This window comes from Neovison vison, chromosome 6 (genome assembly GCF_020171115.1).
Source record: "Neovison vison isolate M4711 chromosome 6, ASM_NN_V1, whole genome shotgun sequence".
Lineage (NCBI taxonomy): Eukaryota > Metazoa > Chordata > Mammalia > Carnivora > Mustelidae > Neogale > Neogale vison.
This window is the reverse complement of record NC_058096.1, coordinates 13,112,270-13,138,048: the sequence shown is the minus strand read 5'-3', so window position 1 is coordinate 13,138,048 and position 25,779 is coordinate 13,112,270. Positions and strand designations below refer to the sequence as shown.

The window sequence follows — 25,779 nt, the reverse complement described above, 5'->3', positions numbered from 1 at the left end:
CACAAGGAGACAAACGTTGTATGATTCCACTTAGATGAGAAGTTGCCTATGCGGACTCGGCAAATTCATAGAGACAGAATGTAGAACAGACATGGGGGGTGGGGAGGCTGTTACTGTTTAGTGGGCACAGAGTTTCTGTCTGGGGGGGATGAGAAAGTTCTGGAAATAGACAGTGGTCCGGGTTGCACAACATCACAAATGTCCTTAACGCCACTGAATTGTTCGCTTAAAAAATGCTGAAAATGGTAAATTTTGTGTTGTGTCTATCTTACCACACACCCAAAAAAGGTTTTGTTCACTTTCTATTTCTAAATACAATTCGTCAAAAAAAAAAAAAAAAAAAAAAAAGACTTTTTTTTTTTTTTAATTTTTTTATTTATTTGAGAGAGAGAGCATGAGAGGCGGGAAGGTCAGAGGGAGAAGCAGACTCCCCATGGAGCTGAGAGCCTGATGCGGGACTCGATCCCGGGACTCCGGGACCGTGACCTGAGCCGAAGGCGGTTGCTTAACCAACTGAGCCACCCAGGCGCCCCAAAAAACGACTTTTTTTTAAAAAATAGGAGCCTTGAGCAAGGACGGCTGAGTCAGGGGGCCCCGAGGCAGGTGTGAGCAGGAAAGGGCAAGCAGGTGACGGGGCACTGGGCTCCCATGACAGGCCCAGGTCTGCGCGGCCGCGCATGCACTGGTGGGCGAATCCTTCAACCTCTCCGGGCCTCCTCAGTTAGAGCTGAACAAGAGCAAGAATGTTCCAGAAGGTGGCTCTGTGGATATGGGAAGTCGCCCACCTGAAGCACTTGGTGCCGGGCCAGCCAGAGGAGACGCACAGGGAGTGTTCCCCGGCCTGCACCCCGCTCCCACGACTGCGGGCTTCTCCACATAATCTGAGATCAGGCTAGACGCTGGCCCCTTGGTCCGTGCTGTGAACCATGCTCGTCTGCGTTTTTTTAGTATTTCGTGCGAGAATTCTGAAAGCAAGCAAAACCTGCTCCCTACATAACATGTAGGAAACCAAACTGGTGGAACTAAATGCCGGAAAACATTAACCCTCCCTGACATCCTTCAGAAACTCACTCAGCAGGGGAGGAAAAACGAAGTCTAGGAGGAAATGGGCTGTTAAAAGAGTGGGCACCTCTGGAAGCAGGCCCAAGGGGAGTTCCGACTGCCTCCTCTTTGCTTATCTATACGTTCTCATCTCTCTGTAATGAATGTGCAGGACAGTTTAAAAATACTAGAGAAAGAAAAGGCCAGCCTGGAGTTAAGCTCCACTGGCTGTGTCTTCCCCTCCCCCAGCCCCACGTGTCCACCTGCCCCGCCACGATGTCCAAAGGAGTCCAGCTCCCGTGTGCAGAAGGTGTGCGTGTCCTGGGCACTTTCCCTCAGTCCTTACAAAGGGTCATGTGTCTGCTCCTCGCAAGAGCTCTAGGAGAGGGCACACTCCCACCCCCAACCATACAGGGGAAGGAACGGAAGCCACAAAAGGACAGTAACTTGCTCACAGACAGTAGTCCAGTCATGCTCTCCATCACAACGAGGCTGGTTTCCTGCCCCTGAACCCCCACTCTTAGCCTCAACACTCTGCCCTCACCTAGATGTAGTCCTGGGGTCATCACTGCCTTGCTCTGGCACTAGGCACTGACTCTCCTGTCCCTGCTGCCACACTGTGAGACGGAAGCTGTGTCCCATGAATCCCCACTGGGAAGATCCATCCCCTGGTCGGGTGTCTATTACATCTACCGGACTGAGTTACGGCCAGCGCTAAAGGCCTTGCTCGTGAAACACACAGGTCTCCATTTCTGCTTCCGTAAGGGTGATTAGCGGCCACTGATAATTAAAGCGAGATCCATGGTTCTCCCACGTAGCTCAGGCAGGATCCCCTCAGCCACGAAGAGGCTCGTCAAATTTCTCTCGAGGGAAATTTGCATTTGCAGGTGAAGTCCGTGGAAAAGGAATGTACACTTTGGTCCTCCACAAAGTCAAGAAAGAACAGATTTCGAATCTCAGGATGGCCACCTGCTGTGGAAAATGGAGATGAGCATCCAGGCTCCACAGGGAGGAAACGAAGGGAATGAGCCTCAGAAATGGTTAAATCCTTGTTGGGGTGCGGCATCAGAAAGACAGGACTGCCGACGGACCCGTGAGCTGGACCCAGGCCCTCGGAGGCTCGTCACCCCCTCCCCTGTCCTTGGAAAGGTGGGTTCCCTTGCTTTTCTTGTGCCCAGAGGCTGCTCCAAGGACATGTGTGGAGATGGGCATGTGGTGTTGAGAACACGTATGTGGTACACGTGACTGAACCCGGTGAGGGCCTCTTTGTCCCTTTCCAGACTGGGTGTTAGGGTGGGTGCAGGGAACCATTCATCTCGCTGCTGCCCCCGACGAGCAAACCTACCAGCCTAGAGTGGCCTCTTCCTTCAGTCTCGACCTTGCCTCTGAGTAAGGGGCCGGTTTCATGTTACACCCGGGAAGCTCCCGGGACAGCTGGGAACCGACCCTCTTACAGTGGTTTAGTAGAGAAGAGATATCTTTCTAAAACTCCAGTGCTGGGGCGCCTGGGTGGCACAGTGGGTTAGCATCTGACTCTTGGTTTCGGCTCAGGTCATGATCTTGGGGTCAAGCGATCGAGCCCAACATCTGCTGCTTGAGATTTTCTCTCCCTGTCCCTCTTGTTCTGTTTCTCTCTCTCTCTCAAAAATAAATAAATCTTAAAAAAAAAAAAAAAAAGTCTCCAATACTGACTCCAGCCTAAGGGCAGAGAGATGGTGGCCACAATGCCAACAATAACACGAACAACAGAAGGTGACACTCCGTGGGACAGGCTATGAATCAGACACCAGAGAACGACGTTACTCTTTCTAACAGTTCTAGAAGGAAAGCACTTATCCCCAGTTTGGAAGGAAAGAATCTAGAGAACAGAGAGGTTAAGTGACTTACCCAAGGCCACACAGCTAGTAAACAGGAGAGCTGTGTTTTATTCTCCATGTGCAGCTGTCAGAATCCTGTCAGATGGCATCAAAGCTACCTCGGGGAGCGCCTAGATGGGACAGTCGGCTGAGCGTCCGACTCTTGGTTTCGGCTCAGGTGGTGACCTTAGGGCTGTGAGACGGAGCCCCACATCCAGCCCCACACTCAGCATGGAATCTGCTTGAGAGTCTCTCTCTCCCTCTCCTTCTGCTCCTCCTGCTCATGCTCTCTCTCTCAATAAATAGATCTTTTTTACTTTAAAAAAAAAAAAAAAAAAAAGCTACCACGGCATTCTGGAATTCCATCCACAGGGCCCCTGACATTGCCATGAGCAAAGCGATTAACTAGTCAACTTCCAATTATTCATCTATGAAAGGACCAGTCTGTGAAGTCCCTGCCAACTAGAGCTCCCATAGTACAAGGAAACAGTGAACACCTAACCCACAACCATATAGAAGAACAGATGATCTTCCCACTAGATTTGCACCAAAGTAAGCAAAAACCACATCAACACTGTCAAAGAACGAAAGTGTTTTGGTTTTGTTTTTTTACAGTTCAATACAATTACACAAGCATCCTTAAAGGATACATTCTTATGGGGTGGACTTTTAGAATTTACTCCGAAGGGTCTTCATCTAAAATAATATATAAATGCTTATCTTTTATCTGCAGACATACAAGTATCTTTCTACCTTGTAAGTCGGAGAGAGAGAGACCAGGAATCAGTGGGTTCGAGGGGTCACAGGGAGGAGGCATTCAAACAACCCCTACTTCTCAACCTGTTTCCGTTATATTGTTTATTTCCACATGCAATTCTAAATAAATGCCGTATTTGAGTATAAAATCGATAGCATACTTTACACTGGTATTGGGGGAATTTTAAAGAATAGGCCTAAGTACTCTCTTTAAAATCGAAATAACTCACGCTTTTGCAAACCAACTGTTTATCATGCACCATCCTCGTGTCCTGCCAAGGGACGCCACGAAGCGTCCCCCTGAGGAATGACCCAGCCCTTGGTACAGAAGGACTAGGGCTCTGCCTATAAACACTCTGACCTCAGCTGGAACCAGATCCTTGACTCCCTCCCACAGGTTAGCAGGGGAATTCTCTACCTATTAACGACATGACCACAACACTTTCTCCTCTGGGTTTTTTTTCCCCCCTCTTCTGTTCTGTTTTTTTACATCGATGCCCTCAGTTACCAGAAATGGACTCAAGCAGCATCTTCTGGGGAGAGCCTCTCCCCTGCCTTTCTCTTGTTCCAGTTCACTTGGGGGACTTTCTGGAGTGAGACACTTAGAGTGTAGGGGATGTCCCAGGGCCCTAAATGAGAATTACCCATTACCAGCTTGGAAGGTGGCTGAAATTAACAAAGAAACTCCCTCCCTCTCTGTATACCAAACCAAAAAGACGGGGGCGGGGGGGGCGCGGGGAACAACCTTACCAGTCAACTCTACCATCCTTCTGTCCACAGCAGGAGACCTCGGATAATCCACAATAAACCATCACAAGAACCCATGAACCAGAAATGAAGGAGTCCTCGGCAATAATCCTACTGAAAACAGCTAGGTCTCCGTGTCCCGGGAGAGTCCCCACTCCCTGCAGATGTGCATAATGATGCCCTTCCCACCAGGTAATACTTGCCAGTATTTAAGAAGCCAGATGAAAGGCACTGGTGAAATGCAAAATGCCTGTTAGTGCTGGGCCCACAGGCTGTCCCTCTATGTTCTCTGCAGCGGTGATTAAAGCACTGGGCCTTCCCCCACCCCGCCTACCTTACCTTCCCGCGATGTGAGGTTTAATTAATGTGCACTTGGGGTTTTTAAGATCCCTAGATGAAAAGGGGACCAGATGTGAAAGTTATTATTATTCTGTTCAAAGTCCACTGGTAAACTAACATCTGTGTGCAAATTTACTGCATGCCCCTTAAAACGGGCTAACAAGGGTCAAACACCAAAAAAAACTCAGGTTTGGATTTCTGAAAGGCTCAGAGACCCACCAGCTGTGGGCAGGCCACGATTTAGGCGCCTCACAACACACCTGACACGCGCTTCACTTTTCCCAGGACCGAGCGAGACCCCCGATGAGCACCGGAACCAAAAAGGGATGGGGGGGGCGGGGGTGACATCATGGAAAGAGTCGAATCTGGTTCCAGGCAAGAAGGAGGTTCCCAGAGGCAAAAAACAGAGCCAAATGGAGGGACGGGGATTTTTCTGTTTTGAAGGTAAACAAAACACGGGGCTGCAGAGAACCCTATGTTAAAAAAAGCAAAAAGGCTCAAAGATAAAGATTCATTTATTTATTTTGTTAAGAGCTCGGAAAAGAGGGGCACCTGGGTGGCTCAGTGGGTTAAACACTCTGTCTTCGGCTTAGGTCATGATCCCAGAAATCGAGCCCTGCATCCGGCTCTCTGCTCAGCGGGGAGCCTGCTTCCCTTCCTCTCTCTCCGACTGCCTCTCTGCCTGCTTGTGATCTGTCAAATAAATAAATAATATCTTTAAAAAAGAGAGAGAGAGAGAGCTGGAAAAGAGAGCGGAAGGAAGGGCAGCGGGAGAGGAACCCAAGCAGACTCCCAGCTGAGCACAGAGCCAGAGCCAGAGTGGGATCCAGGGCTCAATCCTAGAATCCTGAGATCATGACCAGAGCTGAAATCAAGAGCCAGAAGCTCAACCGACTGAGCCACCCAAGGGCCCCTTCTGGGCACTTCTGAATTCGTTCTGAACTCATCTCCGCTAACCACACTTGCAAGAGGAAGTCCCTTTCCTCACTCAAAGAAAGAGATTTATGCTTACAGAAGGTGAAAAGAGAAATCCTTATTCATAAAGCCCCACAGCACCAGTGGGAGCAATGACACGACCCTCACTGCTCACACTCGGGTTACTGCGGGCCACGGGCTGGAATTGAACGGTCTCACCCGCTCTCCACACGGCCTGAAACCCTCCTCCTGGCTCTCCAGTACCCTCTCTCCACCTGAGTGCCAGTGGCCTCCAAGCTACTTCTCCGGCAAGCCAGACCCCGTGCTTCTATGTCGATCTCTCCATCTGTTAAAAATAACCTCACTTCCTCAACTGCTTAGCATCTTTGCTCCAAAGTCACCCCCGCGGGGGCCTTTCCTTTGCCCCCATTCAAAAGTTCAAACTCCCGACTCTTCCTGGCCCCTTCCTTGCTTCTTATTTCCCTACTGCCGTGATAACCTGCCAACATACCCCATGTTTTGTTTTGCTTTTTAAGATTTTATTTATTTATTTGACAGAGGGAGATCACAAGTAGGCAGAGAGGCAGGGGGGTGTGGGGAAGAAGGCTCCCTGCTGATCAGAGAGCCCGATGCGGGGCTCGATCCCACGACTCTAAGATCACAACCTGAGCTGAAAGCAGAGGCTTAACCCACTGAGCCACCCAGGCACCCCCAACATACCCCATGTTCTAACCACTGTTCCCTGTCCGTCTCCCACAGTTACACACATGCAGATTCTTTCTGGGTCTTGTTCACTCCTGCAGCCCCGGAACCTAGAAGGGGCTGGGCACGAAGGGAATGCTCGATAAATACGGGCTGAAGGCCTGAGTGGTGACTTTGGAAAAGTGACAGATGACCTCCGAGGAGAAACACTGGTGTAAACTTCCAGAAAAATCTGTGGTCATCGCTCAGTCCCACGTTCATGGGCCCTGTGCACACGGCTCCCCTGGGAACTGCCCTTGGGAAAGGGAACAAGATCAAGGCAGGACAGGATGATGTCTGGTCTGCAGGCCACAGTATTTTTAAATACTACCGAAGTTAACCCCTCCCATCCAGGCCCAATGCAGAAAAGTCCTACTAAATGGAATCCACCAAAGGAGTAAGTCATCAAAAGCTGCATCCTTGGTACCAACAACACGGGCACAACACAGAATCAGAAGGAAAAAAACACGAACTTGAAGTCAATGCTTTGCTGGCTAGGAAGTCGCCTTCCTCATTGTACCCCAGCTCTCCGAACATCGGGACCTCCCGCTCCATGGGGAATCTTCCGCGCTGTCCCCGCCAGCTGCCACCCAAGCAGAGGGGCTTGCAAAGGATTCTGAGAAGGAATCTAGCTCAAAAGACCTTCAACTGGCTATCAGGAAGGGAATTCACAGCCATTTCCCTCAATTCCAGGTTGTATGTTGCTACAGAGATGTTATCTGAGGGAGCAGTTTAAGGTTCACAAGCAAAACTGAGCAGAATATAGGGTTCTCGAGTGCGTCCCGTCCCCAGACCCGTACAGCGTCGTCTATGATCGACATCTCCCTGAAGGCCGGTACTTCTATTATCCGCGGTGAACCTGCATCGACACATTGTCACCCCTAAATCCAGAGTCTGCATCAAGGGGCACGCTTGGCAGTGTACTTTGGGCAGGTTTTCACAAATGTATAAGAACATGTATCCCCCATTATAACGATCATACAAAGGAGCCGCATTGCCCTGAAAATCAGGATTTTAATCCCATCCGTGCCTGCCTCCCTCCGCCAAGTTCCTGGCAACTATGAACTTCTTCCTTTCTCCATAGTTTTGCCTTTTCCAGAATGTCACAGTGTTGAATCACAGAAAGCGTGCTTTTTAGATCACCTCTCTTCAGTTCCTCCATGGGTCTCGTGGCCTGCTAGCTCATTCCTTCTGAGCGGTGGATAACACGCCATCATCCAGATAACCACTGTTTCCTTCTCCCTTCACCTGCTGAAGGGCATCTCGGGTGCCTCCGGGTTGGGGCACTTATGACGAAAGCCACTTTAGACACCTGCGGGTGGGGTCCAGTGCACGTCACCAGCATTTTCAGGAAGCAAAATGACAGAGAGAGAGAAATGGAAAGCACAGCTTTCAGGAGATAAAGACAAAACTGGCTCTGTATTCTTCCGGAAAGTCCCCCTTTCCAAGAACCTTTTTGAGAAATGACATCGGCAAAGAGGTCTGGTCTTAATTTCATACAACATGCATCCATGCCCTACACTGTGGTTTTCCCAAGCCCTTCGAATAGATTTATAAACTCGGAAATGGGAAGTGTTCTGAGTTTTTTCTTTTGTCCCTATTCAGGAACCCTGTCTGTGGGACTTTGTTGTCCATTCCAGGACCCCGAGCCCATATTTCTCAACGGGAACCCCGGCCTGTGGCTGAGAGCCATCTCCGGGCCTGAATTCCACGAGCCTCTCCCTGAGCACAGCCCAAGGCAGGTGCGAAACAAATTGTTGCCTGGGAAATGTGTTTCAAACTTTGAACCAAGTCTTCAGCCAAGATCATGACAAATTTTAAAACAACAATTCATAGAGGTCCCCGCATAGGTATCGAAATTAATTAGGAAAGTAAGCATCCGTTCAACCAATTCTGCCAAAATCCACTTAGAATTACTAAACGAAAAGTATAATAAGAAATGCAGGTATCTGAAGTCAGACAGATCCATGTATTGGAAAAGGGGAACTCGCCACATCCAAACAGACTGCAGGGGGTCAGCCCAAAACTGCTCAAGGAACTACCAGCCACCTCTCAGGCAAAGTGTGATAAAAATGATATCCAAGAACATGTTTTATGATACGCTACACTAGAAGAAACCATTTTCTCAATGACGGCTTACATCAAAATTCACTGTCAACATCTCTAAAACCGAAATGCATTCCTAGTGTCAGAGACCGCACATTGCCATCCTACTCCAGCCTGGGACTCCCCGGCGGGGCCACGCCAGCTTTAAATTCTCCAAACAGACCACAAGGCATTTGAGAGGGCCTTCCATTTTCCATTTGTACATGTAGACATTTACACAATGTCTACTGCAGGCTGACATTTCGCAGATGAATTTCCCACATCCTGTATTTACCACATTCGAAGTATTCCCGGGCATTCCCACCCACTCCCATTTGTGAGTTAAAAAGAGAACCGGAGAAAGCCAGAGGGATCAACAGACCGGGTCACCTGAACTAAGGTTCTCCCACTTGCCGGACTGCAATCCGATTTCAAGCTACAGAAATAAGAGGCCGGCGATCTGAGTTTAAATGCCAACTTGAGGTGCTCTGGAGAAGATGGAAATATTTAACATTCAGCGCTGCTTTTTGCTTTCTTTTAACTATACAGTCTCGAAAGAAAATGGCACCCACATAAAACATATCCAATCACCAAGAAAAAATCAAGTACACGCTCCTATGTTCCCTTTACCCGACTCGCAACAAAATGGGGGTGTTTTCTCGTTTTGTTTAATTTCTCTGCTGCTGAAAATTACTTCCAGATTCTGTCTCTTCTTTGGTTTCCATTTTCGTCCTACATGAAACCCCCTCTCCCTGGAGTAAAAAGAAAAGAGAGGAAAGAAAACACAACCAGAGGGTGACACAATATTTTAAGTAGAACACCAAATATATAAAATGCAGCCCACAGCATCTGGGGCTGAAAGAAACACATTTAAATAAATAGTATAGCAAGACGGAGTTAAAAGGTGAGTCTTGAGGGGCACCTGGGTGGCTCAGTGGGTTAAGCCTCTGCCTTCGGCTCAGGTCATGATTCCAGGGTCCTGGGGTCGAGCCCCGCATTGGGCTCTCTGCTCAGTGGGGAGCCTGCTTTCCACCCCCCACCTCTCTCTGCCTGCCTCTCTGCCTACTTGTGATCTCTGTCAAATAGATAAATAAAATCTTAAAAAAAAAAAAAAAGTTGACTCTTGATACATAAGACTATCACGGGCTCTGACTGCCCTATAGAAGGAGATATGCAGACATCCCCAGGACCCTGACTACCACATCATTTGTTGCCCCAACAACTAGCTCTCCTGTCGTGAAAGAGTTAGGAAGAGCACATCAGAAACACTGGGTTCACCAAACTTCAGGCTGGTGCTCATCTCTGCTTCCCATTTTATTAAATAAACATCAACTGGCAATTAATGATAACCATTCTGCTTAAATACAAATGACTACACTTACTGACCTCCCTCACCTAATTTAAACACACACACACCATTCACCAAAACAGAAAAATCGCTATGCCCGAGGCAAGCAACAGTTTCCTGCAGTATCAACATCGACACAGGAACCACCCAGAAAAAAACCTTCAAACCACCACCAAGGAACTGAGTGATAAAACTCCCACACTCATAGTCATGTTATTTATATGATAATTAAAATCACCCTCCAAGGACCTAAGAAAGAGTCAGGTTGGTTAGATCTTTACAAGACTAAAGGGCCCAGCAGGCATCAGCACAGACTAGGTTTCTCCAAATGCTGGAAAAAATGGACCAGCCAGAAAAGAGCCACCCTTGCGCGCATGGCGGAACGTAGACTTGTCCAAGTGCTACACCGCCCATGTGTGACTCATGCAACACCGCGTGTCGCCTGTGTTTCAATTAAAAAAAGAAAAATTAAGAAATTAAAATTAAAAACTTAAAAAGAATTAAGATCGGGGCACCTGGGTGGCTCAGTGGGTTAAGGCTCTGCCTTTGGCTCAGGTCATGATCTCAGGGTCCTAGGATCGAGCCCCGCATCGGGCTCTCTGTTCAGCAGGGGGCCTGCTTCCTCCTCTCTCTCTGCCTGCCTTTCTGCCTACTTGTGATCTCTCTATCAAATAAATAAATAAAACCTTTAAAAAATAATAATAATTTAAAAATTAAAAAATTAAGATAAAAGAAGTGGAACAGAAATACACCTACATTGGATGTTTGCCCCCTGATTTCTTTCTTTTTTTCTCTTTTTTAAGATTTATTTATTTAGGGGCGCCTGGGTGGCTCAGTTGATTAAGCGTCTGCCTTCGGCTCCGCTCATGATCCCGGGATCCCAGGATTGAGCCCCGCATCAGGTTCCCTGCTGGAGAGCCTGCTTCTCCTTCTCCCTGCTGTTCCCCCTGCTTGTGTTTGTTCTCTCTCTCACTCTCATTCTGTCTCAAATAAATAAAGTATTTTTTAATTATTTTTATTTATTTTTAAAGATTTTTATTTGTTTATTTGACAGAGAGACACACAATGAAAGAAGGAACACAAGCAGGGGAGGTGGGGGAGGGTGAAGCAGGCCTCCTGCTGAGCAGGGAGCCTGATGCAGGGCTCAATCCAAGGGCCCCGGGACCATGACCCGAACCGAAGGCAGACGCTTAACAACTAAGCCACCCAGGCACCCCCAAATAAAATCTTTTTAAAAAAAGAATTAGATTTATTTATTTATTGGACGGGGAAGGGCCGAGGGAGAAACAAAATCCCAAGCAGCCTCCCCACTGAGCACAGAGCCCAACCCAGGGCTCCATCTCAGGGCCCGGACACCATGACCTGAGCTGAAATCCAAGAGTCGGACTTTCAACCCACTGAGCCACCCGGGCGCCCCTGTCTCTGGTTTCCTCAAAAGAAAGAAATACTATAGATGCACTGACAGTTCTAGCAACACAGGAGAATGAGAAATGGGCAGAACCGCGGAAGCAAGGGGTTGCCGGGAGTGCCACCTGCCCAGGTGTGTCTGGCTGGACTTGGCCGTGAGGGGCTGTATCACGGTTACCTCTCTCTGCCTCCCCTTCCTCGGCTGGGAGACGGGGTTGATACAGCTCACTGGGTTACTTGGAGGATGAAGTGTGGTTAATACAGGTTCAGCCTTTAAAACCGTGCTAGGCAGAGTGTCAGCTCTTAATACGCAAGAGAAATTAGCAATATCATTAATAATTCTGCCGATCACGCCACCATCCCACCGCTGAATGGCTCACGTCGTGACCCTTCAAATGTACCGAACTTCTAGACGATAGCGCTCCCGTGGCCCGTGAACTTTCCCCCCAGCCCCCCCATCATCTCTTCTTCCCTTCTACACCGTAAGCTCCCTGAGGGAGATCGAGCTGTGGGTCACACCTCACTGAGCCCCCCCACCCCCGGAACACCTCCGACAATGATACCCAGAGCCCGGCCCCCCGGCCACGAATGGCTCTGGGATAAACGAATCAATGAACTAACTGTCCTCCCCCTTCGCGGACAGTGTGAAGCCTAAAAACTACATGTCACTGTGCTAACGTGAAGAGATTCCCTTACTCTGGTTTGTCGGGACTTCTGAACAGGCACTAGAAAAACAAAGAGCAACAGTTATTATGACCCGGAGGCTAATCGGAAAAGCTTTCCGTCAACCCTTGTGGCTCTCGGCTTTTCCACCGTGACTGAACTCCATGCTGGCTTCGCAGGCAGGGCGACTGTAACGACCTCCGGTGTTCCCTGTAAAGCTAAAACCACCAAAAAACCACTGGATGGTCACATACTGTCAACTCTGGATTCTTCTTTCAGGTACCATTCAGCTGCCTCACACACTCCCTGCCTGCGTGTTCTTCATTACCACTCTTCCCGAAATTTCCAAAGCCTTCAGTTCCCCATTACACAGCACGACGCTGCCTGACCAGCCAAGAGTCCCACGGATAAAGGCGCCCACAGCTCGCGCCGGCATCACCGGGACTTCAGGTACTTTCTCCTCAGCCGCTAGCAAAGCGAACCCAGTCCTCTGGAATGAGTTTTCTTTTTTTCTTTTTTTTTTTTAAAGATTTTATTCATTTATTTGACAGAGAGATCACAAGAAGGCAGAGAGGCAGGCAGAGAGAGAGAGGAGGAAGCAGGCTCCCTGTTGAGCAGAGAGCCCGATGCGGGACTCGATCCCAGAACCCTGAGATCATGACCTGAGCCGAAGGCAGCGGCTTAACCAGCTGAGCCACCCAGGCGCCCCTGGAATGAGTTTTCTTTCCGGCTCTGAAAGTAATTATCTGCAACCCATCACTTTCGTCCCAGCACCCCCCAATCCCAGACCATCCACCTTCTCTCATAAGAAAACAGAACTTCAGGAAGCATCAATTAGAAGCAGAGAGAAAAGACTCTGCTCTGCGCCAATTGGCTTTGTCCCAAGCTAAACGCATTTATGTCAACCTGCTCCATCACTGCCCCAGCCTGCGGACGGACCAGGGTGCCCAGCCTTTCTGGAGTTAAGCTTTTGTTTACCCACTGTCAAGGAGGCATTTCCCAGGCAGCCTCTCTTCCCTCTTCCCTCGGAGACTGGCTGCAACCGCCTCTACCCCCTACCCAGGCAACCAAATGTGACATCAAAGGAGCCTCCCGAGTGGCCATCTGTCCCTGCCATGCCAATGTTTATGCAATGTGGGCAGGAGCAGGACAGAACAGGCAAAGGACCCAGGGTGTCCTGCTGCATCCGACGTGGGCACCAACATCTCGGGCTATATGTGCTACAGAACAAGACAGTGACCAGAAGTCCCCGGTCCAGCTAAAGGGGCTCCTTCTTCTTACAAAGAAGGTTAAAACTACTTAGCATTCTTGAGAGTGTTCAAAGAATGGGCTGGATATGTTTCACCTGCGGAGAGGTGTGCATGTGCATGTGTGTGTGTGCAGGTGTGGATAGGTAGCTAAAAATAAAGTCAGATCCCTAATCTTGCAGTTTTTCAAATATTGGACTCCCTACTCACCAAAAGTCCCACCTAAATATGGCACTTCAGGCAATACTGACTTTAACAAATTCAGAAGCCCTTAAGTGCTAAGGGGGAATCGGCTAAGATAGAAAAGGAACAGGTCAGAAAAGAACCCAGAAGTCTCAGATTTCTAGAGTTAATATGACCACTAGAATCATCATCTAAACACCTGTTCACATCTCGGAAGAGCTGTGGGTTTGGAAGTCAAATAAAACACAGCTCAAATCCAGGGTCAGCGCAATGTGTGATTTTAGTGAAGTCATGTGGGTTCCACCGACTGGACTTGGAGGGGGAATGGCACACCCCAGGGTGGCTGGCAGCAGGGATCAGTCACGTACTCTGCTAAAGATCACTTAGCAGAACACCAAGCACACAGTGTACATGGTCTCTTCCCCTCTGCATCTTCAGTTCTGGATTAACCCTCCTTCCTGGACCTTAGGGTGGGAGCACACCCAGGAGGCAAAGTATGTCTGAGTTGGCCAAAGAAGGGAGGTCACCGTGGACAGGCAGCCAGCCACCAGCAAAATTCAATACAGTGACTCTGCTGGGGAACATCTTTGTTATCTTCCAAATGGGGTGGGGGGGGGGAGACACTTGACATATTTTACCTACTCTTCACATAAAGCTTGTCAAACTACATCTCAAGCACTGGAAGAAAACCCACATTATTCATCACATAAATCTGCTTAAAATCCCCGCTGGGGTGGGGGGGGGTGGCTAGCCACTGTGCTTGAAGCCAAGTCATGAGACATCCACTCTGTGATTCAACTTGAACAGCTGTGGAGTGAAATGCACACAAAGGCTCACACAAAACACGCTAACAATTTCTAGATTTGCCCCTGCCTTATTTTTCTTTTTCAGTTTTGTTCTTCGACCACATTATTTCCCTTTATTCACAGAACCTGGAAACAACCTTGGCATTTCTTTGGACAGCTCTGACTAGGTTTTGATTAATCTCCAAAGAATCAAGTCACTGAACATTTACCCCGTGGTTAGAGGCACACAGTCATGGCTCCCCAGGATTTACAATCAAACGAGGGCAAAGAGAAGATGTACAGCAGACCCCCTCATCCGTGGGGTACGTTCCAAGACGCCCAGTGGATGCCAGAAACGCGGACAGCCCCAAATCCTACCTATACTGTGTTTTTTCCTATACAAATGTACCTATGATAAAGTTTACTTTATAAAGTAGGCATAGAAGAGATTCACAACAACTGATAAGAAAACAGAACAACGATAACGCTATACTGTAATAGAAGGTATTTGAATGTGGTCTCACCTTTCTGCTTGTGCTGACCGTAGACGATAAAATGCTGACGTCATGAGATGAAGTGAGGGGCGTGACATGGGCACTGTGACGTGTGTTGGGCTACAAGGGACATTATTTTCATTTACTTATTATTATTATTATATTCAGTGAGCCAACAAGCAGTACATCATTAGTTTGGGGGGTAGCGTTCAACGATTCATTAGCTGCATGTAAACCCAGTGTTCATCACCACAGGTGCCCTCCGTAACGCCCATCACCCGGTTACCCCATCTCCCCGACCCCCGTCCCTTCTGTAACAGTCCGTTTCTTTCCCAGGGTCCAGAGTCTCTCGTGGTTTCTTACTGACCTTCTGACAATACGTCAGAAGGAGGATCTGCCTGTGGACCACGGCTGACCCTCAACTGCGGGTAACTGAAACCAGAGGTAAGAGGAGACCGCTGTCCAAGACAACATCTGACAAATGTCACTGGTGCTGGGGGGTGGGGGGAGGGCAGTAGTCTGGGACAGACTGGAAAGGAGGTGAGGAGGAGGTGGGCTGGAGTTGACACTGAAGGAGGGATAGGAGGACGTCATCTTAGTGGAGAAAACAGGGGGGACAAATGCCCAGAAAGGGACCCAGTAAGGCTGACTGGGGGAACAGCCTGCAGGCAGCCGGGCAGTCCCTCCTTACATGGGTCATTCCAGAGCTCCCCAAGACAGTGTAATGCACAGCGCACACCTGAGGCAAACAAATGGAAGGGAAAGGCAGCCCTGCCTCGGAGAAACACAAGGGAGCATTCTGGTTAAGAGCACAGACCCTGGGGTCACCTGGGGGGGCTCAGGTCATGATCCCTGGGTCCTGGAATCAAGCAGCATCCAGCTCCCTGCTCAGTGGAGAGCCTGCTTCTCCCTCTCCCTCTGCCCCTCCCCCTGGCTCATGCTGGCTCTCTCTGGCTCTCAAATAAATAAAATCTTTTTTAAAGGGGTGGGGGAGGGGCGCCTGGGTGGCTCAGTGGGTTAAGACCCTGCCTTTCGCTCAAGTCATGATCTCAGGGTCCTGGGATTGAGTCCCACATCGGGCTCTCTGTTCAGCAGGGGGCCTACTTCCCTTCCTCTCTCTCTGCCTGCCTCTCTGCCTACTTGTGATCTCTCTCTCTGTCAAATAAATAAATAAAATCTTTTAAAAGTGGGCGTGGCAGAGGACACAGACCCTGGAGCCAGGAGACCAGGGTGCAAACACTAGCTCCCTACTTTTTAACTCTGTTCCTTTAAACAAGTTACTTAAGCCACAGATGAGAATTCATTTATAGAGAACACCCAATTTGGGGAGAACACCAAAGAGGAGAGAGGAAACCTCAGAATTTTCCTAAAATCCATGCACATGCACCTTCCCCCTGCCCCGCCCCCAGTGGTTAGTCCTGGCTAAGGGCTGCCCTGTAGGAACAGGGGTCCCTTGGGAGACACGGGGATCCGGCCCTGAGGGCAGCTGCCCAGCACAGGAGGTACACGGGAGTGAAAGCAGGAGAAAGGGAGCAAACGCGCAAGAAAGGTGAGCTCCAGGGGGCGGAGCAAAGGGCGGGGCCAGCCTGTGCTCCCAGGGTCTCAGGGCGGTTTTGTCCTTATTGAACTGTTATCATTTCCATCATTTTTTGCCTCCTGAAGAAGGCAAATCACCCGATTATGCTAACACCAGGAGATGTAAATACTGACAGGGAGGTACCCAGGCTGCCGCTGAGAAAGGGGGGTCAGAGGCTGTTGGTCTGGTTCAGGAGCAACAGGTAAGACGGGACCCACAAGTCCCGGCACGATCCGCAAAGCAGGGCCTGCAGCGCCGGCTGGGAGGCGCAGGGGTGCGGGCGGCCGCATGCAGGAGCGCGGCCGCTGCAGCCCCGGAACTCCGCATGGCCGCTGCCTGGAAAATGACAAACAGAACCGCCACAGGATCCAGCCAGCCCACTGCCCCGTGCATGGGAAAGAAAGGGAAGCCGCTCTCAAACAGGTGGTCTCAACCCTCCTCAACCCTGTGCACTCAGCAGCCAAAACGCAAAATCCGCCTGACATGTCCAGTGCCAGATGAATGGGGAAAAATGCAGTGTAGATGCACAACATGGTATTAGCCTTTAAGAAGGAAGCCCTGGGATATCTCGCAACAACATGATGAACCCTGAGAACATTCTGCTGCGCGAAAGAAGCCAGTCACCGGGGCGGCCTGGGTAGCTCAGCTGGTTAAGCATCTGTCTTCGGCTCAGGTCATGATCCCAGGGTGCTGGGTTGAGTCCCAGGATCCCGGCTCAGTGGGGAGCCTGCTTCTCCCTTTCCCTCTCCCTCTGCCCTTCCCCTGCTCTCTCCCTCACTTGTGCTGTCAAAATAAATGAAATCAAGAAAAGAAAGAAAAAGAAAAAAACAAAGAAAGGAAGAAGAAAGAAAAAGAAAGTCACAGAAAGACCAATGCCACAGGATTCCACTTACATGAGGAATCTAAAACCATCTAACTTCAATGGGAGCAGAGCAGGGCTTGCCAGGAGCTGCGGGGAGGGAAGCGGAAGCTGCTCATCACTGGGGACATCATTTCAGTCATGCCAGATGACTGTGTTCTGGAGAGCCACTGTTAAGATACTGTACCTACAGCAACTCACACCGTGTTGCGCATTTAAAGATCTGACAAGAGGGAGGGTCTCAGGCGAAGTGCTCTTAGTACAGTAAAATCAAAAGTAAACAACAACTGGAGGAGGAATGGTGCATCAGGAAACATCTGTGATTTCTCCTCCCCATCAGGTCAGCGGTCGCCTATTTTGTTCAAATTCGGGAGGGGCCGGCCTCCTCCCAAACCCTAGTAAAGGATGAAAACAGGGCGGCGCGCTCTCTAACTAAGAAGGCTCGGGTGGGTTTGTTCATGGGCGGAAGACATATCCAGGAAGAATCACTCCAAGTCTGTAGAGTTATAAAGGCCCCGTTGGTCTAAGTGGTTGTCCTCCCCAGGAAGTAAAGGAGGGGGGACATGCCGCTCTGCCCACCTGGCAGAAGGGAAACCAAAGCACACACAACCCCTCCTGGGACTCAGCCACGCCAGGGGGTAGCGTTATTTCTTTGCCCTGAATGCCTGACCTGTGGCATGTTTGCGGCTTGTTCCTTTCAGTGGGAAGCTCCTTGCCTGTGGTGCCATGAAGGCACCAATCTGAACGTATCAATCTGAGCGAGCCCTCCACACGGTACTTACTCCCCGATACCCAAACCCACTTCCCCGATGAGGCAAAGGTTCGCCCTGCCTGCTGAAAATAACACGATCTCGGTGCGCCCGGGTAGCTCAGTCGGTTAAGCATCTGCCTTCAGCTCAGGTCGTGATCCCTGGGTCCCGGAATCAAGTTCCGTGTCTTCTTCCAGCTCAGCGGGGAGCCTGCTTCCGACTTTCCCCCCAGTCCTGCTCTCTCTCTCTCTCGCTCTAAGATTTTAAGATTTTAAAATCTTAAAAAAAACGGGGACACCTGGGTGGCTCAGTGGGATAAGCCTCTGCCTTCGACTCAGGTCATGATCTCAGGGTCCTGGGATCGAACCCCACGTCGGGCTCTCTGCTCAGCAAGGAGCCTGCTTCCCTCTCTCTCTCTGCCTGCCTCTCTGCCTACTTGTGATCCCCCTCTCTCTCTGTCAAATAAACAAATAAAATTAAAATAAAATAAAATCTTTTTTAAAAAGTAACATGATCTCACATTGAATAGCCCTAGAAAAAGCCCATTCTGATACCAAGTTTCCCCTACTGCAGTCCAAAACAATACCTTCTTCTCCTTTTCGGGTATCATAAAGGCAGACAAAAGAGATTCCAGGAAGACAAAGGTAAGAGGCTCATTATCCCGCGAAGTGTCTGAAATAATGTGATCTGAGAAGAGTGTAAAGGGAATCTTTTTCCTCCTGAGTCAAGGCATAAGGTATCAAGGCAAATCAGTGGTCACTTACAAAGGGGCAGACCCACCCATGGTGACCCTGCTGTGGGAAATACACCACTACACCCTCTTTGTCAAGCCCGAAGGACTGGCTTGTCCATGGAATGACCCAACAACGGGACCTGACACCTCCGAAGGTTCCCAGGAAACCAATTTCAAAGCCTCAAACTGTGAATGGAGCAAATCAGCAAACGCTGTTTCCATGAAAACAGCAGTCACATATAATGAACCTCCTGTTGTCCCTGGACAGGAGGATTTGAGCAGAGTCCCAAGGGGAGGAAGGTCTTTAAAAGTTTGAGTCCTCCTTTCAAACCCTGTGAGAATGCCCCCTTACCCCATCCCACACGGAAGAAGCTTCTTTCAAGATCTCCAAATGGGCCATCCAGAAGGGCTACTCACGTCCCAGGAAGAGATAGGATTCAGAGTTTCACACCCCATGTACCGACCCTCCTCTCCTCCTGGCTTTCAGGTCTAGAAAGGTGGGCCTCACTCAGTCTACACCGGTTCTACCTACACGAGCAGACATAGGAAAATAATGGGTTTTGTACTCATTTTTTTATATAATTCTAGAGGCTGCAGGATTGTCCTCTGAAACATTAACGAGATAACACAGGAGAAGAATTGGGTGTTACAGACACTCGGTAAATCACTATTTAGTATTCGTATGTCAATAATCAGAAAAGTATTTACCAGGTCCTTATTCAACCACAACTTTGTAGAAACCACTTGGGCCATGGTTATTCCTGCCCACAAGAATCTCTGAATTTACACAAGTCAGAAATCTCAAACAATGGAGCCTACAATTCTAACGGATCACGTGCTTCACTACAAGGAACACCACCCCTCCGTTGCAACCCCCCCCAAGCCCTTAAACATGTAAAACTTTCCAAAATTCACGATCTCTCCACCCCCTCCCCCAAGTTTTACCAATGAAGGCCAGGCCAATACTTGTTTTCAAGCAACAGAATCAAAATAAACCGGAGGCGTGCCATTGCAAAACACTTAACAAAGACTATACACCTCCTTGTTCCCCACTCATAAAAGCCCCAACCAGGACAAACAGCAGCACAGTTACTCAGCACACCGGGTCAGAGCGGACGGGCCAGACCACAGGTAGTCAACCTGTCCGTCTTCGAAAATCACTTCCCAGCTGAGGCCGATTCACTACACAAAATGGAAACCAAGACCCACCCCTTGGGCAGAGCAGTGCCAAGCCTTCCCCGGAGGACAACCCCTTCCCCTCGCCCATTCTGCCCCTTACACAACTAGACACCTAAAGAAACATTCACTAATGAGGCCATATATAGCCCAGGACCTTTTTTCAATTGACAGACCCCAGGGAGAATGAAGAGCTTAAAGTTGCATGACTTCAATAATGCCACAGTCCTGGCATAGTACCCAGTCAACCCGCTCTGCCCCACGTCTCTCATTTCCCTTCTTGATTATGAGGTCAGCCGTAGCCTTCAACCATCCACACTTCCTTTCAACCATCCACACCTCCTTCAGCCATCCACACTTCCCCCAAAGGACAGAGGAACTTTGGGCGCTACAGAAACATTCTCAGAAAATGCAACAGCCATAGAAAACAGACACGGTTCTGATTAGCACCGTCTGTTTCCCGGTTGACATTCCCACCAACCCTGCACGGGGCTTCCCTTTTCTCCTCGGCCTAACACTTGCTATTTCTTGTCTTTTGGGTAGTGAGATGGTGGTGTCTCGTTGTCGTTTTGATCTGCTTTTCCCTGATGGCTAGGAATGTTGAGCATCTTTTGTAGAGTCATGAGAATTCTGGAGTAACTAGATCGAACAAGCGCTGCCTTCACAGAAACAACCCCACTAAGTTACATCCCAGTCTCTGCCAAGTTTTGAGCTGCGTACTCATTTCATTGCTAGAAAGGAAGGGAGAGGGTAAGGAGGGAGGGAGGAGCAGAGGGAGGGAGGAAGGAAGGAAGGAAGGAAGGAAGGAAGGAAGGAAATAATAGAGCAGTGAGACCCTCAAGGAAGTGAGATAAACTGAAAGAAAAAAAAATAATAATCCCAGAAAGGTTAAGGTAAAAATGGGAGTGGAAAAAAATACAGCCAGGATACCACCGATCAACTGGGACAAGACGACGAAAATACTGGAAATATGGAAAGTGACCCTACTAACCCAACTGCCCATACTGAAGAGAGAACAGATGGGAGAAATGTCTTTGTCTTACTCTGTTGCAATAACCTTTCCCATTTCTGGAAGGAAGGCACTGAGAGAATTTATGAGAGCAGAAGTACAACCAGAAAGGGCAGGGTGGGGAAAAGAGCAATGTCCTTCAGTGTATTAAGTGCTGCTTTGTTCCAACTCACAAGACAGGTGCCTGCCGTGAATACTCGGGCAGAAATCTCACAACAGGGGCGTCTGGGTGGCTCAGTCAGTTAAGAGTCCGACTCCCAATTTCAGCTCAGATCAGGAGCCCAAGGTCTTAAGATCGAACCCAGAGCTCAGAGCTCAACAAGGAGTCTGCTTGACAATTCTCCCTCAGCTCTTATGCACACGCACACTCTCTCTCTAAATAATAAATAAAGCTTTAAAAAAAATAAAAAAAAGTAAGACATTGCACCAGCAAACAAACAGCCCCCTAAGCAGTTTTCATTACTTTTACTCACAGGAGGGGAAATGTAAGCTCAGAGGGGTTAGGCAATTTTAGGGCTACAAGTGATAGAGCAAGAATTCAGATCCAGAGGCACCTGGCTGGCTCAGTCAGTAAAGCGTGTGGCTCTCAATCTCAGGGGCACGAGTTCAAGCCCCATCTGGGATGCAGAGATTACTTAAATAAATTCTGAAAAAAAGGCAAAAAGAATTCAGACCCAGCTCTTTCTGACTCTAAAATTCTTGTTCTTATACTGTCACAAACTCAGAAAGATTCTTCTGAGAAAACGTTAAAAAGCCAAGACTCATGCATTAAATATGAACCAAAACACAACTTTCTTCCTCAGTCATTACAACAAATTTGCTCTACCCTCGTACAAAATAAATCTGTATTGTCAAGTCGGTTTAAAGCACCTACAATTCACAGGAAATTACCAGTAAATCTTATGTAAATTCTAGCTGGATGTTTCCACAACAATTTCACAGGGTGTGCCCCAGTGACTCCTCCAAACCCACCTTAGAACAATTCAATCCACTGCGTATGATACTCGAAGAGCACAAGGTATGTTTAATAAAACCAAGAAACATGATTTCCAAGACACAGAAAATAAATTCATAATGTCTGTCTCCCTACAGCTAGGAGACTCGGTTACTTAGTTTTAAAGGCTCTTAAAATCTTTTTTGACAGTGTTCCACAGCACAGGACTTTATAAATGTGTGTAAACTTAAGAAAAGAGGCACTGTTTTTGTTTCATTTAAAATACAAACAAAAACCAAAGTTGGTTCTTTCAAATGTCAATAAAATTGTTAATACATTAGCAAGACTGATCAAGAACAAGAAAAGCACAAATAGCCAATGCTGGGAATGAAAAAGGAAACGTTTCAGGAGGGTGGCTCACTCAGTTAAGCATCTGACTCCTGATCTGGGCTCAGGTCTTGATCTTAGGGTCCTGAGATGGAGACCCATGCTGGGTGTGGAACCTGCTTAAGATTCTCTCTCTCCCAAGGGGCGCTTGGGTTGCTCAGTGGGTTAAAGCCCCTGCCTTCAGTTCGGGTCATGATCCCAGGGTCCTGAGATCGAGCCCTGCATCAGGCTCTCTGCTTAGCAGGGAGCCTGCTTCCTCCTTTCTCTCTCTCCCTCTCTCTCTCTCTCCCCCTGTGCCTGCCTCTCTGCCTACTTGTGATCTCTGTCTGTCAAATAAATAAATAAAATTTTAAGAAAAAAAAAAAAAAAGATTCTCTCTCTCCCCTGCCTCTCCCCACCCAAAGAAAGGAAGGAAAAAGGAAACATTTCTACATTTCTACAGTCTTCTAAAATATTATACAAGGATATTTTGTACAACTTCATACCAATAAATTTTCAAATTTACATGAACTAGGAAACTTCCTATTTAAAAAAAATACTAAAACAAGATAATCTTAAATGGCCCTATTCCTGTTAAACAAATTAAATTTGTAACTTCAGAAACAAACAAACAAACAAAAATCAGGGTCAAACCAGGATACTTATGGGAAAGTAAGGAGTCCTTTAGAAAAAAGTAGTGAGACAAAAATTATAATATTCTCTCACACCTACCTGCACCTACCTAATTCATATAGCGGAATTAATCCAATTTCTAATGTCTGCATGAAACAGTCTCATATGACCAAGTCTAGATACGTTTATTAGTAATATACTTCCTCTCTCTGGCGAAGGATTATGGTTCCATAAAACTCCTTGTAAGCAAGGGTCTATTAGTGAGCTTCACCGGCACCATCACGAGATCCAGTCTGGTTGTCTTTCCTGTTGAGTGAGTTGCTACAGACTTCTTGGGGGTGGGGGAAGCCGGCCACGCACTTCAGGTGAGCCATCAAGTTCACATCTGCATGGCCTGTTCTGTCTGGATCCTCAAGAAGCTAGAACAAAGGGCTCTGGCCATTGTCACAGCCTAGACCACGCAACCTATTGTTCTTCCCTGGGACGTGTCTGCTTTGGCTTAAAAGTCATTTATTTCGTTTTACTTCTGTCTCACTAACTTTAGGAAAGCTGGAAGGTGAAAGCAATCTAAGTCAAACTATGGCCACAGCACCCTGTCCCCTGTGCCATTCTGATTATCAGGATCGTGCTAAAATCCAGCTCTGCTCACCCTCCTAACAGCACCCACCCCGGATCCGAGAGAAAAGGAAATCTGATTTTCTATGAACATAGTAACAGCCGCCCATTTCTTTACCTCCACGAAGGTGTCCTAAAAATAAGACAATTCTCTAAAAATTCATAGGGAGGATTACACGCACACACACACACTCAAAAACGCACACACACACACACACACACACACTCAAACATACAGCTCCCACTTCTCTATACTAACCTGTTGATTGGATATAAAATAGGTAAAACAGGTAAATTAGCCCAAAAGCCTCCATCAGATCCCCATGCAGTGAGCGAATAATACAAAGTTCTAAACGGGGCTTCAAATAAAACCTAAAAAATGTCTGCCTTTACCTTCGGCCAAGTTCATCCTTTGCGGGAACCTATATTCAACGTCACTTGCAATGATCCCGGGTGCCAGCCTCCGCCCAAAACTTCCTCTCCCCACTGCACCCAAATCTGACTTAGGCAATCGACCTGCAGATAAAGCAGCTGCCACAGAAAAATGTACTCTTTTCAAAAAAGTTCCAGATACACGAGTAACACCTCAGTACTAGGAAGTCTTGAGCTGAACTAAATCCCCCGAACAGACACCCCATTAATGAGAAACGCAAGGCTTCTGATGGCTCCCCACAGAGTTCCCACACCCATCCAGGCGCTGTCCCGAGCCCCGGCTTCAAAACATTCCCTTGGAAATACTGACTCCCGAGCCTTTCAGGAGATACGGACCGCGCAGCCGGACAGCGGGGACAGCGGGGACACCTCTGGTGAGTGACCTGATCCCGCAGCCTCCCTCCCGCCCTACCCCTCAAGATCCCTGGTTAGGAAGGCAAAGGGGGAAAGGGAAAGGTGAAGGGCTCATAAAGCCCCAACCCTTCACCCTGGGGCCAGAAGGCCCACGGGCGGCGCCCCCGGGGTGTCCCAGCACAGCGTGGAGCCGCCGCTCACCCATCCTGCCGGGCGCGGGGCTCCGGGCGCACGGGTCCCCCCGCCCTGCTGCCCCGCCGCCCCGCCGCCGAGCCGGGGGCCCCAGCGGCCTCCCCGGGCCACAGCCACCCGGGCTGCGAGCCCTCACCACCAGCACAAAGACCTTCGGCGGCGGAAAGAAGGGGCTTGAAATTCAGGCTCACCGGCGCTGCGCAGGGCGCACATGCCTCCCGGTCTCGCCGCACGTCTCCCAACTTCCAGCCACCGAAATGAGGAAGCAGCGCCTTCCCCGGCTCCGGCAGCGGGAGTGGGCGTAACTTGTGAAGTTTCGTGCTGTGATGAATCTGGTCATTTGGGTGTGTTGGAGAGGGTTTGTCGCTCCTCCCCACCCACCGTCGCCTCCCTCCTCTCCACCTCCTTCCCCAATTTAATTCTCCCCCTCGGCGTTTGCCAGACCGAGAGCTCAGGCTGGCTGTCCCTCCAGACTCTGAGCTCCTCACAACCTTGGGGGAAATTTTATTCCTAACAGGCCTGAACCATTTTATCTATTTTATTTTATTTTATTTTATTGTTTATTTTATTTTATTTTATTTTTTATTTTATTTTATTTACTGGTGGCAGCACAGGGCAAGAAGGCTTTTATTTAAAAAGCTAGAAATCTTAAATAATTGTAGGATGGCCCCTCTGCACAGACAGGAATGTGGGCAGGTGAGCCAGTAGAAACCTAATTCCTAAATATCTACTTAAAAAGGAGGCGGGGGCAGAAAAACAAAAAGCAAACTTCTAACTGGCTATGGTTCCTTTAAAACTTACTAAAAAGAGTTTGGACGTGCAAAAATATATTTGCAAAGCAGACAGTGAACCCTCAAGTATCCATTATGCAGCAAAAAAAAAAAAATTTTTTTAAATTACCAATATAGTTGGAGCATCAGTAGACTCCTCCCTGAAATATATCCCCCTCTTCCTCCCCCCTAGAAAATAGCTGCCACAAACTTGAGTTCCCATGAGTAATATTCATAGCACAGTTTCTAGGCATTGTAAAGGACACCAGCTAACTTCAAAGTCCACCCAAAAGCAATCCAACAATCATCCCCTTTGCTAGCACTGACCTTGATTCCGAAAGAGAAGTTTCATTAAATAACACTAAAAAATAACCACACACGTTAAATGACACCTCAGGTGGCCAGTTAAAGAAAATGAAGGAAATCACAATATAAGAAAAGAGGAGATCTGGAATGACAAGTGGAGGCCATATCTGAAACAGGTGAAGCATTCATGGATGAAATCGATAGATTACTAGAGCATTGTCATTTTACAAGGTTAATAGCTGTGTCAAGGCCAAGGATACTGACCCACACTTGCAAAGGGCTTTCCTCAAGAACCCAGACTGTAGAAAAGAAATACAACATTCATTAAAGAAGTCCTAATTACTCAAACGCCTGCCAGAGTTGTAGGCTGGGAGCAACACTCAGAAAAGGGAACTTTCAAGATAATGATGATAAAACATTAATGATAACATAATGATGATTCCACAAAATAGTGGAAACCATGATACA

At 48.4% G+C, this 25,779-nt stretch overlaps 1 protein-coding gene across 2 annotated transcripts in view; it reads right to left on the bottom strand.

Annotated features, from left to right (window-relative positions):
- Positions 1 to 24,637, bottom strand: part of TIAM1 (TIAM Rac1 associated GEF 1) — a 202,566-nt gene extending 177,929 nt beyond the window's left edge. For both annotated transcript variants that reach the window (XM_044251032.1, XM_044251033.1), the window contains exon 1: positions 24,427 to 24,637. The gene's annotated coding sequence lies outside the window, so the exon portion shown is untranslated. The remainder of the gene's footprint in view (positions 1 to 24,426) is intronic.
- Positions 24,638 to 25,779: the final 1,142 nt, after the last annotated feature.